The sequence below is a fragment of the Nicotiana sylvestris genome, chromosome 2 (genome assembly GCF_000393655.2).
Source record: "Nicotiana sylvestris chromosome 2, ASM39365v2, whole genome shotgun sequence".
NCBI classification, from domain to species: domain Eukaryota; kingdom Viridiplantae; phylum Streptophyta; class Magnoliopsida; order Solanales; family Solanaceae; genus Nicotiana; species Nicotiana sylvestris.
The window spans coordinates 98,132,343-98,148,750 of NC_091058.1; positions in this window are offsets into that span (position 1 = coordinate 98,132,343).

The window sequence follows — 16,408 nt, forward strand, 5'->3', positions numbered from 1 at the left end:
AGCTAGGCTACAAGGGATACAAAACTCCACCAAGTATCCAACTAGCCAATTCCTCCAAAATCTAGAAAAAGACCTAATTGCTCAATTTAATGATATACTAAAACTCAAAGAAGAATTTGAAAGTTAAAGTTAAGGATAAATTATCTCCAATATGGTGATGCCAACACAAAAAATTTTCACTTAACAACTCTACATAGGCGCAGACAGAACCGTATAACGACTCTAAAAGACTCTGTTAGGAATTGAATACTAGACCAAAAAAATATTAATACTTCTATTGAAGAATACTACCACACTCTATTTACTACTAGTCACTCCCATCACTCAATCCAAACCTATAACTCAATCCCCATCAACACAAATAATTACTCAATTCTTGAAAAACCAATTACACATATGGAAATTACTGAAGCTCTTAAATCATTCCAACCTTTTAAAGCACCAGGGTCGGATGGTTTACATTCGTATTTTTTCCAACAATACTGGCCTCAAGTTGATCGCATCACTGATAAGGATGGAGTTTTGAAAGCTCCAAGAAGGCCATTTACAAGATCTCAAGCTAAATAAATGCAGACTAAGGTTGTTGGACTTCAATGGCAAAAAAGAAGCTTCAAACTATAGAGGAAGAGCTCAAGCCCAAAGGAGAAGAATTGTCTGTTTTATAATTATTTGGTGGCTCAAATTGAAGTCCACGAGAAGGAAAATTGGGTCACCCAAATCAGCCCTCGAAGTCCATCAAATGGGCTCAAATGAGCTTAAAAGAGGTCCAAAAGGAGGTGTTACGAAAAGAGCCCAATTGGAGTCCAAACCAATGGCCCAAACTAGTTGTTTTAAGGCCCAAATCTTCCCCAAAGGGTCTTGGCCGCCCCCACCTAATTTTAATGACTTTTCTTACTCTTTAGCAACCACCCTACCTAATTGTAATGACTTTGTATGCTTTAGCAATCACCCTACCTAATTTTAAGGACTTTTATGCCTTAGTAATCCTATAAATAGGGAGTTCTTCTCATTCATAAGACACTAGATTATTGATTAAGTATATCATACTTTGAGAGTTCTTTTTAACCTTTGTTACTTGTGCTTTGAGATTTATCTTTCAACCTTTACTAGTTCGTAGTTCAAGGTAGTAAGATTACTTCTCTTTTATGATATCTTTGATCCTTTATGGTATTCATAGAAAGCGATTAATACTAGTTATTAATTGTTGTCTCAAGTTACTCGTAAAGCGGTCAAGATCTGAATCTATTGTTTTGATTTACTTTTTAAGTAAAGGCGTTTGATTTCTTCCATAAATCAAGATGTTGTTACTTTGATCTTGTCAAGGCTATAGAACTTGCGTTCTTGGAAGTTCTTGGAATTCTTTCCTTGAATTTTTTCCATATCCTTTATTTTTATCTCTTTAATTACATAGAGGTTGAAACCTAAGGAGAGGGATACACAGTAAAGCGAAGCTTGGATTTTTTTGCCATAGTCCAGTGACAAGCGTTCTAACATAAGTGAACCCAAGACAGAACCAGTGCCTCCACCAACGACATTAAAGACCAGAAAATCATGTAAACCAGTGTAGTTGTCTGCCAGCTTTCTGATACGATCCAAGAAAAGATAAACTATCTCCCTTCTAACTAGTGTCACAACCCAAAATCCCACTACAGGAGTCGTGATAGCACTTAGTCTCTAAAACTAAGTAATCCGATTATAATAACAATTCAAGCATTTTTTTTTAAATAGAATCTAATACAAGTGTCGAAACCAACATCGAAAATATTCAAACTACCTCCCAATACTGGTAATACTGAGTCATAAACTCTAAATAAATACTTGAAATGATCTCAAGGATCGAATATACAATACTGTTGGAATGAGAATTAATAGTACAATAATATGGAAAGACTCCAAGGGACTGCGGCGACCAGCAACTCTACCTTGAATTCTTGCGATCAATACACTAACTCTGCTCGAGTCTGAAAGCTTCAGTACCTAACTCTGCACAAAAATTTGCGGAAGTGTAGTATGAGTACACCACCATCGGTACTCGGTAAGTATCAAGACGAACCTCGGTGAAGTAGTGACGAGGTACGATCAAGACACTCACTAATCAGATAACCTGTGCATTATAACAATATACAATAGTACTGGAAAATAACTAGCAATAATTGCAACAAAAATAAACCAATGATATAAACAACAAGGTAATAAGAACACCATAAATATTGCTCAGACGATTAAGGAATACAAGTACAACCAAGTAATCAAGTCCTCAATATACGTCTTTCAAATGTAAATACTTCTAGTATAAATCTTTAGAATATATTTCTTTAAAATAAATATATATTTCGAATATGCTCCCTTCAAATAATAATCTTTCAAATATAATTCTTTTGTATATAATTCTTTCAAGTAAAAGTCACCTTGTGACACCTCAATTTATAATCATAAATAATACGGGTCTCAGCCCACTTTCGTATTTTCACGGCACCTCGTGCCCGTATTTCTATCATAACCGCACGGACAACTCACGTGCCAAAAATATCAATATATAAAATCCGCACAATCAATTTATTTTCAATAAAGTAAGGTTACAATTTTTAAATCAAATAAGAAATCAACAAAGAAATGAACTTATTTTTGAAATAGTTTGAGTGAAGAAAAGGATATTTAATTAAAATAAAGCATCCGATAAGCTACTGATTTAGACGTAAAACTTATTAAATTAAAACATAATAGTAATTTCTTTTATTTAAAATAACCCATTCATCGAAAACATGTACAAACCAGAAATACAAATCTTCAGAGTGTTGTACTAAAAGCCAACACAATACAACAGGAGTCAACAATAGGGGCGCTCCCGAGGTATCGCCTCGTAATCCCAAAAGTAAATGCACGATAGGGGAGCTCCCGAGTTCGTGGTGAGCTTTCTCAGCTGATATAACTCAATGCCTAAGGGGTAATTCCCCCACTCAAGGTTACGCAAGATACTTACCTTTACAGAGTTAGATCGATATTCCAAAATAGCCTTCTTGCTTGAATTGACCTCCGGACAGCTCAAATCTATCCAAATTAATTGTATAAATTCATTAAAATTTATCGGAAACAATTCCAGATAATATAACGCCGGCTTAAAATTTTATTCTAAAAAGTCAACCAAAACAACGCCCCCGCCTCTCAGAACCCGATATAATTTTCACGAAATCCGAACGCCCATTCCGATACGAGTTTAACCATACCAATTTTATAAAATTCCGATAACAAATCGACCTCAAAATCTTATTTTTTTATTTTTGAAAAGTTTTACAAATTTCTTCAATTTCTTCCATTTGATTCACTAATAATTGTTGAAAATAACCATGGAATCATGAAGTATAATAACTTTTTATATAGAATACTTACTACAATCCATATGGTAAAAATTGCCTCAAAAATCATTTCAATCTGAGCTCCATAACTCCAAATATGTTAAAATGGCCGAAATCGTCGTTTTAAGAATCTGTCCAGGCAACTCGCATTTGACATTTTCGATTTGCCTCAGCCCAAAATACAACATTACTAACCTTCAGTAAATCGATCATAACTTTCTGTACAAATATCCAAATAATAAATGGTTTAATTTTATGGAAATTAGACAACAAGTGCCACAACTTTCATGTTTTGCTCATCTCCCAATTCCTATATGTGCCGAGATATAGGTTCCAAAAGTCAGCCTTGTGCAACAGAAATTTTTTGCTATTTCAAAACTCTTCCCAGGCATTCTGTAGTATATCAACCATAACCTTTTGTACACAATTCCAAATGCCAAACGGTTTAACTTTATAAAAACTAGACACAAAGTTCTACAACTTTCATATTTTGATAATTTTCATATTCCTTATAGATTTTGATATATAAGCTTCCAAAATTAGCTCTGTACATCAGAAATTTCGCACACTGCTGTCAAAAACCAGCAGTTAAAAATGGCCTAAAAAGGGTCGGAAACCACTCCGAAACTCACTCGAGCCCCTTGGGACCCCGTTCGAATACACCAACAAGTCTCAAAATATATTATGGACCTATTCAAGGTCTCAATCACATCAAACAACGGTAAAAACATGAATCATACCCCAATTCAAGCCTAATAAAACTATGAAATTCCAACTTCTACATTAGATGTTGAAACCTATCAAATCAGGTCCGATTAACCTCAAATTTTGTACACAAGCCATAAATGACATAACGAACCTGTTTTAATTTTCAGAATCGATTTCCGGTCCCGATATCAAAAAGCCATCTCTCGGTCAAACTTCCGAATTTCATTTTTCCAACTTTCGCCAAAATACTTCAATTTATTCTACGGACCTCCAAATTCAATTTCGGGCATACGCATAAATCTTAAATTACCATACGAAATTATTGGAATCATCAAAACCCCATTCCGGAGTCGTTTCCTCAAAAGTTAAACTCCGGTCATTGCTTTTCATTTAAGCTTCAAAAATGAGAATTGTTCTTTCAATTTAATTCCGAATCTTCCGAAAATCAAACTCGATCACACTCGCAAGTCATAATACGTATTACGAAGTTGCTCGGGATCTTAAGTCGCTGAATGGGGTGTCAATTCTTAAAACGACAAGTTGGATCGTTACAACTAGTTAATTAAGGAAACAAATAAAACTCATTAATTTATGAGTAGTATATGAAAAATGAGATACAATTGAATTAGCTAGGTGGAGAAAGCGCACTTGTATAGTGGCCTCGTGCAAAGTTGTTGGCAGCATCTTCTTTGCCACTGATCAATTGTTCGGGACAGAGGCGGATCCAGGATTTGAAGGTTACGGTTGCCACTATACATATGTAACATACTTACCACTAGCGACAAAGACTGAATAAGAAGAACAGATTGATGCTGTTAGTTATGGGTTAATTCAATTACGTCATTTATCCACAAATAAGCAAATGTGTTCGGTTGTAGTTTAATTTTTTATGCTTGATTTAATTATATTCTAGAATAAAATTGCAAACAATACTAATATTTCATGAAAATACGCCTCCAATTGGAAAATTTTCTATAAAAGTAGCTTAATTGCTATATATTCTGTGTTTGTTTTTATTAATTAATCATTATTGTTGGATAAATTTTTCCAATTTAATTATCGAGTTATCTAACAATTGTTTCCAAACCAAAATTTTCAAATTTTTTTCAATCTATGAAAATCAACTCAAAACCTCTATTAATCAAGATATTTTTTTTTTTCAAAAGCCAATAAATAATATTTCTCAAATTATACTCCAATATATAAACTAATATTGTATCGTTAAAAAGAAAGAAACTACATGTTACCTAGAATCATTTTAAAATTTTGCATTGAAATAGATTGCTCATGAAGTAATATATAATTATAGAAAGCAAAATGAAGGCCAATGTAAAGAAATTTTAAAAAGAAGATGAGACAGATTTAGTTGCAAATAACATAAAGAGAAAAGAAAGAGGAGGAAAGAAGTAGTAGGGGAAGTTAGAAGAGGCCTAAACAGAGAATAAGGAGATAGGGACTGATAAGTAGGGGGAAAATAAAAGAATGGCCAAAATGCTGAACGGGTATCGAAATCAGAACAATGCAGCCAACATGAGACTTGATAGGCCAGACACTGAACCATGGGACTCACACGCCATTTGTGTAATGCGGGTGCCAATTTATATATATGTCCTTTATTTCATAGATATCGACAGAACTACTAAGAATATTTACTGAAGCGGGCGGGTGGTGCAACCATATAAGGTAGATCCGCTCCTGGTTCAGGATAAAATAACTGACGATATAGCTTAATGCAGTGAGAAACACAAATTTACAGTATCATTTACTTTTTGCTTAAGAGATTGCAAAATAGTTTAATTCCAGACTTTTAGTTACTTGCCACTAAGAACAACTATTCCATCATATATACTTGAATTAATTTGGTACGGGAAAAAGTAGCACGTTCTATGAAGATAATTGTTGTATCTAAATTAATTATTAGCAAAAAAATATATATTTGATTGTATCGTTTCGGGCTTTTAGTTGCATCATTCGTCTCATGATAGCCTTTTGATCTCATTGTTTGGTATCGCGATGTAAACAGTTTTCCACGGAAATTGTTTTCGGTTAAAGTCAAATATGGAAATTTCAGATCCATGGATTCAATTTTCCCAGTACTGCTTATATGCTTAAGAATTAATGAAGTCCTAAAACGGTATAGTATATGACTAACAACTCTAAAACGGTATCCTTATTAACTCCTCACATTAGCATTAAAGTGTTCCTATATCTTTGTAGGCAGAATTACATGATATTCTAGTAATATGTCTATCCACTTTCCCTCATTATCTGCCTTTCTTCCATATTGAAGTTTGGTGTTCCTACCGAAGCCATTTTCAGTAGAGTTGAAAATGTTTTCCCGTACTTATGAATAAAAGATATTATCTCCGGCAAATATCCCAACTCTTATTCCATATCGTCTGCCTCAACCATATAATTTGTAGGAGAAGATTCCGAGTTAAGAAGATGTTCTCGAGCTAAGTCGAATAATTTGGAACTTTGAAGTTTGAGTAAAAGCCCAAGCAATTAAATTGGGATCGCGTCCGGAGCTCGTAGACCGGCGTTGCATACGAAAGTTGGAAGAAAGCGCATGGGTTAGAGCAAAATATACTAGTGCATCGCATAAGTCGTGGCATGGAGCGACACATTAGTACAAAAGTTCATCAAAAATTTGAGAAGTTGAGAGAATTGTAGTTTTTGGGTCCGACAGAAAATACACTAGTGTGACGCGTCAGTACAAAATTTTGTCAGACAAGCTAAATTCAAAGAGTTTACAACCGAGCAAAATGCATTAATGCGACGCACCCTGCGTAGCATAGTGCGACGCATGAAGTTCAAAAAATTTGCAGGTTTTCCCACTTCGATCAAAGAGGTTAGTTTTGTCCAGGTTCTGTCATACTTAGTATAAATACATTGAGAATACGTTTTTGAAGGGACTTTTGACCTTGAAAGCTTTGGGAAAGTATTGGAGGCTACAAGACACAGAATTTCACCATCTTTCCATCAATTCAATACGAGAGTTTGGATTGTAATGTTAGATTGATGTTTTCTCTTGTTAATTTTATTTGTGATGACTTTCTCCATACCTATGGAGTAGTTTACCTTAGGGTTTGATGGATTTGGTGTTTTAATAAATATTTGTGGATTTTAACTCTAGCTCTTTGCTTGAATTCGTTCATGGACCTTTGAATTGTTGCAACTTTATTCACCAGTTTATTTAATCGAAAGAGGAATATTTTGGTATTTATCTTTGCATTATTTTGTTAGGTTTAATTCAGTAATTCTCTTAAGTAATCGAAAGAGCTTGTTGAATTGATGATTAAATCAAGTTAGGAGAATATTCGAGAGACGTTTTCTTGAAGACTAATACATTAACACATGTTTGCATATTTTTACGGTGCTTATATTAGTTCACTTTGTAGAATTAAGATTTAATCGAGAGAGGAGTCATGACTACACGTTTGAACTAATCATCGAGTGAATTCATGAGAATCATTAGAATATTAGAGTGAATTAAACTAGAGTTAAATCCCAAACAGCTATCTTGCACCTATCCTGTCATGACCCTTATTCCTCACATTGATAAGAAACCAATTCTGCTAATATCTAGTTCTTTACTGTCAATTGTCAATTGCTTTACTTAGTAGTTAATCATAGTTTGTAATCAATCTAAATCAAGTTTTGATCATCCTGAATAGCAGTTAAACTAGAAAATACTAGAGCATTGTTTAAATCCAATCCATATGGAGAGATAATTTAAATTTACAATCTTTGGCTAACGAGCATCAATTTCATGTTGTGTTTTACGCTCGTCAAATTTTGGCGCCATTGCTGGGCAATCAGTAGTGATAAAAATAGTTTTTGGTGCTAATTCAGGAAATTATTTTATTTTATTCTTCACGGGTTTTCTCTTCCATGTGCAGGCAACCAGTTGACTTCTCTGGTGTATGACTCGATCCTCATCAAAAGAATTGATTCCATACATTCCAGAGGTAGAAAAGTGCTTGCAACAACTGAGAAAAGAGAAAGAACTCAACGGAACCAACCCAAGAGAACATGGCTAAGAACAGCGAGGAGAAAGTTGATTTGGCTGCACGGGAAGCAGCCCAATAGGAAGCAGCCGCACGGGTAGCTGCTGAAGTAGCTCTTTGAGATGATGAAACGGTTGAGGGGCATGGAGGACGAATTTGAAAATAATATGCCCAGGCCTGGACTATCACTAGGAGACTATGTCATGCCAGTCTACATTCAAGAAGTATCTAGTGTGCGACCCCCTCCGATTGCAACCAATAATTTTGAGATCAAGCAAGGGCTACTTTAGACCATGCAGAATAATTGTGTCTTCCGTGGCAAACCCAATGAAGATCCACATACTCATTTGATGGATTTTGATGAGATTATGAACACCTTCCAACACAACAGAGTATCGAAAGATGCTATCTACTTAAGGACATTTCCTTATTCAATGAGGGAAGATGCTAAGCACTGATTGCAGAGTTTGATGACTGGGTCAATTCAAACTTAGGAAGACATGACAAAGAAGTTCCTGGAAAAATATTTTTCAGCTACAAATACAACAAAAATTCAAAGAGAGATGCAGAACTTCGAGCAAAAAGAGACAGAAACGATGTTTGAAGCATGAGAAAGATTTAAGAATATTATGAGAAGATGTCAACATCGTGGAATGGACTTGTAAATGCAACTCCAAGATTTTTGGGATGGTCTGACACCCTCTAGTAGGAGGATTCTGAACAACGCAGTTGGAGGTCCTCTTATGAAAAAACTCCTGAGGAGATATTTACAATTATGAATGAACTATCTGAAGATGAAAATCAATGGCTTGTAGATGATAACCATAGAAAAAAATCAACTGGGCTGCACTAGGTAGACTCTAACACATCAATGCAAGCCCAGCTAGACACTATGGCGAGAGAGATAAGAAAGTTGGCATTGGCCAAGGTACATAGTGAGCCGCAAGTAGTATGTGACTTTTGTGGAATGGGACACCCTACACATGAGTGTCAAGCTTCAGCTGAAGTAGTAAATGTTGTGGGGAGCTTTGACAGAGGCATCTACCAAAGTGACAATAGCTTTAACTCCATGGGGCAGAGACACCCAGGTTTCTCTTGGAGTTCACCAGGTGGTAGTGCAAACGCATGATAACAAAATAACTCCAGACCCCAGGGACAGGGAGCTTCGGATTTTCAAAATCAGCAGAGGCAACAATATCAACCTCCCCAGTCAAATTAGTCTAGCATGAAAGATCTGATGAAGGCATTTATTATTAAGACATATGAGAGTCTTTTGAAAACCAGGGCACAACCATTCGAAACATGGAAAGACAGGTGGGGCAACTAGCTAATCTATTGTCTGAGAGGGTTCTAGGAACTCTTTCTGCTGATATTGAAAAAAATCAAAAATAGACAATAAATGCAGTGTCTTTGAGGAGTGGGCACATATTAGAGGATCCCAAGGAAAAAAAGGATGAGATTATTGAAAGACAGGTGGAGATTATGAAGGAGCAGAAAAATGATAACATTCAAAAAGGTGAAGGGATGGTAGATGATGGTCTGAAGAAGAAGGGGAAGACGAGAGATCAGAAGAGAAGAAAGATGAGAATGCAACAAATGAGGAAATTGAAGAAAGTAAATATATGTCTGCTCTACCTTTCATGCAGAAGCAGAGAAGAGAGAAGTTGGACAAAAATTCGGGCGCTTTATAGAAGTATTTAACCAGGTGCATACGAATATACCTTTCACAGAGATGCTTTCACAGATGTCAGCTTATGCTAAATTTTGAAGGAGATATTGTCTAAAAAGCGGAAAGTGGAAGAGACAGCGGTTGTCAAGCTGACAGAGCATTGTAGTGCCATTCTGCAAAACAATCTCCCTCAAAATTGTGGTGATCTAGGGAGTTTTAATGTTCCTTGCTCTTTAGGAAGTACTAAGTTTGAAAAATCTTTGTGTGATTCAGGTGCTTCTATTAATTTTAAGCCTTTGTCTATGTTTAGGAAATTAGAGGGAGAGATTGGAGAAATCATGTCGATACCACAATCATACCTGAAGGAATAATGGAAGATGTGGTAGTTCTGGGGACAATTTTGTGTTCCCTGTGGACTTTATTATGGTGAACATGGAGGAGAATATGGAGGTCCCTTTGATTTTAGGAAGACCCTTCTTGGCTACTGATAAGCGGGGATTTTGACTATTTATTAGCATCTTTTTGCTTTTGTTTTAGTCCAAAAGTATTGATTTATGTTCCTGAAACTAATGAAAGTGTACATATTGCAGGAATGTTGGATGTTTTGTCTCCGATAATAAAATCCGACTCAAAAGGGAGTATTCCGAATCACAAGGCAAGAAAGTGCGTAGAACTGAAGAAGTGTTGTCCGCAGAAGGATTTCTGCAGGCGCAGAAGAAAGTGCGGACCGTAGAATTCCATCTGCGGCCGCAGGTCAAGTGATAAATCCCAGAAGGAATTTGGCCCATGTGTTCGTACATGAATTGTGCGGCGCAGAACAAGGTCTGCACTGACAAATAATTCAAAGTTCAAAAAGTGTGCAAAAGACCAGACCTGGAGCCTTGCTGAAGTGCGGACCGTAAAAGAATTGTGCCGCCACAGAAGATGTTTCGCAGCAGCAATCAAGAATTCTGCGGTTGTAGAATCCAAGATCCTGCCAACTAAAGAAATCTGCGGACCGCACATGAAATTGTGCCATCGCAGAACCTCCCGAGGGATATTTTTTCAGCTAATTTTGGACCACTATAAATAGATGAGTTTCACATTTTTAGGTTAAGTGTCGAAGTTTGAGCCGTTGTAACCATTACATTTTGTCATTTTAGGAAGTTTGTGATTATTTTAGTGTTTAAACATTATAATTTATCATTTTAATCTTTGATTATGAGTTTAATTAGCATTTTTTCTTTATTTTCTTCAATTCTCAATATGAGTAGCTAGATTCTTACTATGGTTGTTACCCAACGTGTAAACCTTATGGGTATTTAATTTAATGCTTGTTTATGATTGGGTGTTAATTATTTAGCTTAGTTTATGCTTCAATTTTAGAATTAATGGTTGCAAACATTGATGCATGCCTTTTTGACTTAGTCTCTACTTGAGAAAGAGGACCTAGTCTAGGATAACTTGGCTAACAAGGAATTAGATTAATTGAGGATATAATTAGCCTAATTAAAGGGTTCAAACTAGAGATAGTGAGAATCCAACTTGATCTCATGTAAACTATTTTGTTTGAGATCCATTTGGACTTGAGAAAGGCGAATTGGGCAAAATCACTCTTTGACCGAGAGGTATTGAGTGGGTAACATAGAGTTTCAAGCTATAATACACCCCAATCAACAGAACAAGTATTAACGTATTTAACCCATTAGGCGAACACCTAGGTTATAGTCATATCCCTAGGCTTTTTAACTATTTGAAAAAATACCAAAAAAAATCATTCGCTTCTAGTTTCTTTTTGTAGCTTATAATTGTTAGAGTAAAAGTAGAATTAGAAATCAAAACCATGTGTTTGGAAGTGCAATTTAGTTGTTCCATTTGCTTCCGTCAAGTGTATACCCCTAACACCCATTGTAGCTCCATGTGGAAATCGAACCCGACTCTTGTTAGGTACTGTTCTTTCAACGACCATTTCCACTCATTATTGAGTGCGGATTGGACGTGGATCAATTTTTGACGCAGTTGTTGGGGAGTTAAAATGGTATTAGCTATATATTTGGGTTTGTTTTTTTAATATATTCTTTTCCTTCCGTGTTATTAACTTGTGCGAAAAATTTTAGGCACTCTTGGCGGCAAACATTAATCTCAGAAATGTGCCTTTGGGGGATGTGGACGACGAGGATGAGCAAATTGAGGAGGTGCCTCTTGAATCTCAAGCCAATAGAAGAGGCTGGGTGCCTCATGACAATGTACCCGCTCCACCCCCACCTCCACTACGAGCGGCTCCATACCGTATATTACTGAAGGATATGCTAATTGATAAGTGGGGATTTTGGCTACTTATTAGCATATTTTTGCTCTTGTCTTAGTCCGAAAGTATCAAATTGTGTCCCCAAAACTAATGAAATCGTGCAAATTGCAGGAATGCTGAAAGTTTAGTCTCTTATGATGAAATCCGACTCAAAAAGGAGTGTTCTGAAGCACAGGGCAATAAAGAGCATAGAAACAAAGATGTGCGTCCACAAAAAGGAATTCTTCGGCCGCAGATCCATATAGCCCATCATGAGTTTCAGGAGTGTGCGGACCGCACATGCATTGTGCGGTCGCAAAACTGGTCCTGCACTGACAAATATGTTCAAGTTCAGAGAATGTGCAGAAGTCCAAATCTTGAAGCCTATGAAGTGCGACCACATAAGAATTGTGCGGCCGCAGAAGTTACCTCGCGGCCGCAGTCTAGAAATGTATGGCTGCAGAATCCTTGTTTCTGCCACTTGAAGAAATCTCTGGACCGCACATGGAATTGTGCGGCCGCAGAACCTCCCGAGGGGCATTTTTGGCCGTAATTTTTGGCCCTGTATAAATAGACGAGTTTCACAAATTTAGGTCAAGTTTGAACATCCAAAGCTGCTGTAGCTGTTTCTTTTTACTATTTTAGGAAGTTTTAGCTTATTTGGGTATTTTAACGTTGGATTTTATCATTTTAATCTTCCATTATGAGTTTAATTAGCTTTTCTTCTTTATTTCTACAATTTCCATTATGAGTAGCTAGATTGTTACTAGGGTTGTGACCCAACCCTAGTGTGTAAACCTTATGGATATCTAATTTAGTACTTGTTTACGATTGTGTGTTGATTATTTACCTTAGTTCATGCTTCAATTTTAAAATTAATGGTTGCAAACGTTTATTCATGCCTATTTGACTTAGTCTCTACTTGAGAAAGGGGGACCTAGTCTAGGATAACTTAGTTAACAAGGAATTGGCTTAATTGAGAGATTGATTAACCTAATTAAAGGGTTCAACCTTGAGGTAGTATTAACCCGACTTGAGCTCTTATGAACTATTTTGGTTGATACCCATTTGGACTTTGGAAAGCCAAATTGGGCAAAATCACTCTCTGACCGAGAGGTATTGAGTGGACAATATAGAGTTGAGAGCTATAATATACCTCAATCAAAAAAACAAGCATTAATGTCTTTATCCCATTAGGAAAACACCTAGGTTATAGTCACAACCCTATGCCTTTAACCTATTTGGAAAAACCTCAAAAACATTTATTCTAATATCTTTCTTTAGCTTACAGTTATTAGAGTAACAGTAGAAGTAGAAAACAAGACTTTGTTGTGAAAGTACAATCTTAGATAACCCATTTGCTTGCTTCAAATATATACTCCTAACACACCCTTATAACTCTCAGTGAATTCGACCCCGACTCATAGTTGGGTAATTATTATTGCATACGACCATATCATATATCTTATTTAGGTGTGTTGTGGACGTCATCAATTTTTGGCACCGTAGCTGGGGAGTTAAAACAGTGTTAGCTATATATTTGGGTTTGTGTTTGGGCTATATTCTTTTCCTTCCATTATTACTAACTTGTGTGAAACAATTTTAGGTACAATTATGGTGGCAAACAATAAACTCAGAAATATCCCTTTGGGGGATGTGGACGTTGATAATGAGCAAGTTGATGAGGTTCCTCTTGAACCTCAAGCTAATAGAAGAGGCTGAGTGCCTCATGACAATGTCCCCACTCCGCCCCCACCTCCGCCACTAGTCCACATCGGGTGTTATCCATATGATGGAAAACATGATTCAACAAACCTTCTATCGTGGGATTAACACAATCAACCAATGTGTAGTGAATCAACTTGCCGGTGGTAACTATATAACTACGCCTTATATGAGGCGTGTGAGATTTTGGATGAATGGCAGAAACATCATCGGCGTGGCAATCCCAGGCCAATAATCCACAAGGTGATCCAAACGTGATCCACCTTCACAAAGAGTTGCATGACCATGGGAAATCCATTTGTCGAATTGACTACCACCATGAATCAACTAGCAAAGGCTCAATTTCAACAAGTGAAAATCCTAAGTAAGTCAATGCCATGGAAGGGGTAAACATGATGGTAAACAAGAGAAGGACCAAGGGTCCACAAGTGCAAAATCGATTGGAGAACTATGTGCAAGAGGATAGTAGTTTTGATCAAGATTATTCTCAAGTGGGTTTGATCAAGAAGAGGAGGCGCAATATGTGAACAATTTTGAAAGGCAAAGAAACAACTTCCAAGGCCCAAACCAACAATAATGGCGACCTCAAAACAATCAAAGCAATTGGAATTCTAACAACCAAGGAAATCGGAGTGGTGGCAACAATCAAAGGAATTGGCATAATAACAACAATCAAGGAAATTATGGAAATAACCAAGGAAATTGGGGGGGGGGGGTCGGGGTAACAATCAAGCCATATGGAACAACAATCAAGGCAACTGGGGGTCAGGTTTTCAAAGGCCCCGATGTATCAACAACCGAGCAACATGCCTTCTTATCCTTCCCATGGTCCAAGTTCTTCAAACAATAAAATGGGGCGTATTGAGAATATGTTCAAGAAAATGATGGAAAAGAATGCCGATTCGGATGCCCAACTTGCCTCACAAAACACATCAATCCGCAACTTAGAAGTTCAAATGGGAAAAATCTCCCAAGCTCTAAATTCTCGTCATAAGGGGGCACTACCAAGTGACACGGTAGTAAACCCAAAGGGTGGAAACAACACGGGGAATTCCATGGATATTACTAAGAGAAGTGTAATAGATTGGAATGCACCCACCTCAAGTCAAAGACAACTTGTGAATGATGAGAAAGTGGTGCAAGAAGAAGAGATCCTGGACAATGTGGTGCAATTAAATGACGAGGTTCAGATTCATATTGATGACAGCATGGAAGAGACTCAAGAGGAGGTGAACCTGCCTAGGAATCACATTAATTCCGGAGCCGGTAGTGCAAAAGGCTAAGGCACCATTATCTAAGACTCTATCTCCATACCCTCAAAGACTTGCCAAGCAAAATGGTGAGAATCAATTCAAGAAATTCATTCAAATGATGAAGAGTCTCTTAGTCAATGTGTCACTAGTTGAAGCTTTAGAGCAAATGCCCGATTATGCAAAGATTATGAAGGATCTCGTGACGAAGAAGCGGTCAATGAATTTTGAAACCATCAAAGTCACTCATCAAGTGAGTCAAATTGTGCACTCAATGGCTCCTAAGTTGGAGGATACCGATGCTTTCACAATTCCTTGTAGAATTGGAAGTGCTGAGTTTGCTAAAGGTCTTTGGGATCTTGGGGAAAGTATCAATTTGATGCCCTATTCGGTTTTCAAGACTTTAGGAATTGGGAAACTAAGACCTACCTTTATAAGATTGCAAATGGCCGATCGTACTATGAAGAGACCCTTGTGACTGATTGAAGATGTCTTAGTTCATGTTGATAAATTCATTCTTCTGGTAGATTTTGTCATCTTAGATTGTGAAGTTGATTATGAGGTGCCGGTTATTCTTGGGAGACCTTTCCTTGCTATGGGGAAGGCTCTTTGTGATTTTGAAGCCGAAGAACTTACCTTCTAGGTTGGTGATGAAAAAGTGTTTTCCATGTGTGTAAGTCAATGCGACAACCAAATAGCAATGAAGTGTGCTCATTTGTGGACTTGGTGACCGATGTTATTATTGATGAAACAAGTGATATGATCAATATGGGTGATATTTTGGAGGCGTCTTGCTCAACTTTGATGACGACGAGATGGATAGCTTTATGGAATGTGTGAATTCTTTGAAAGGAATGGGGTCGTAAAACTATGCACCTCATTGTCCTTGGATATTGAAAATATGACAACTCCTCCTACAAAGCCTTCTACTGAAGAGCCTCCTACCTTGGAGTTGAATCCATTTCCTTCACACCTTTGGTATGAATTTCTCGGTCCTTGTTCTACTTTACTGGTTATTCATTCCTCTTGTTTGACTAACGTGCAGGTGGATTCCACTTTGGTGGTGCTACAAAAGAGGAAGAAGGCTATTGGGTGGACCTTGGCGAATATTCAGGGGATAAGCCCCGCATTTTTCATGCATAAGATCAACTTGGAGGAAGGCCCCAAACCATCTATTGAACATTAAAGGAGACTCAATGAGGCTATGCAAGAAGTTGTCAAAAAGGAGATTATCAAGTGGTTGGATGCTGGGGTTGTCTATCCCATATCCGATAGTTCATGGACTTCTTCGGTTTAATTTGTCCCAAAGAAGGGGCATGAAGATGGTCACCAATGAGGAGAATGAATTGATTCCTACAAGAACGGTGACCAGTTTGAGAGTGTGTATGGACTATCGCAAGCTCAATAAGTCACAAGGAAGGATCACT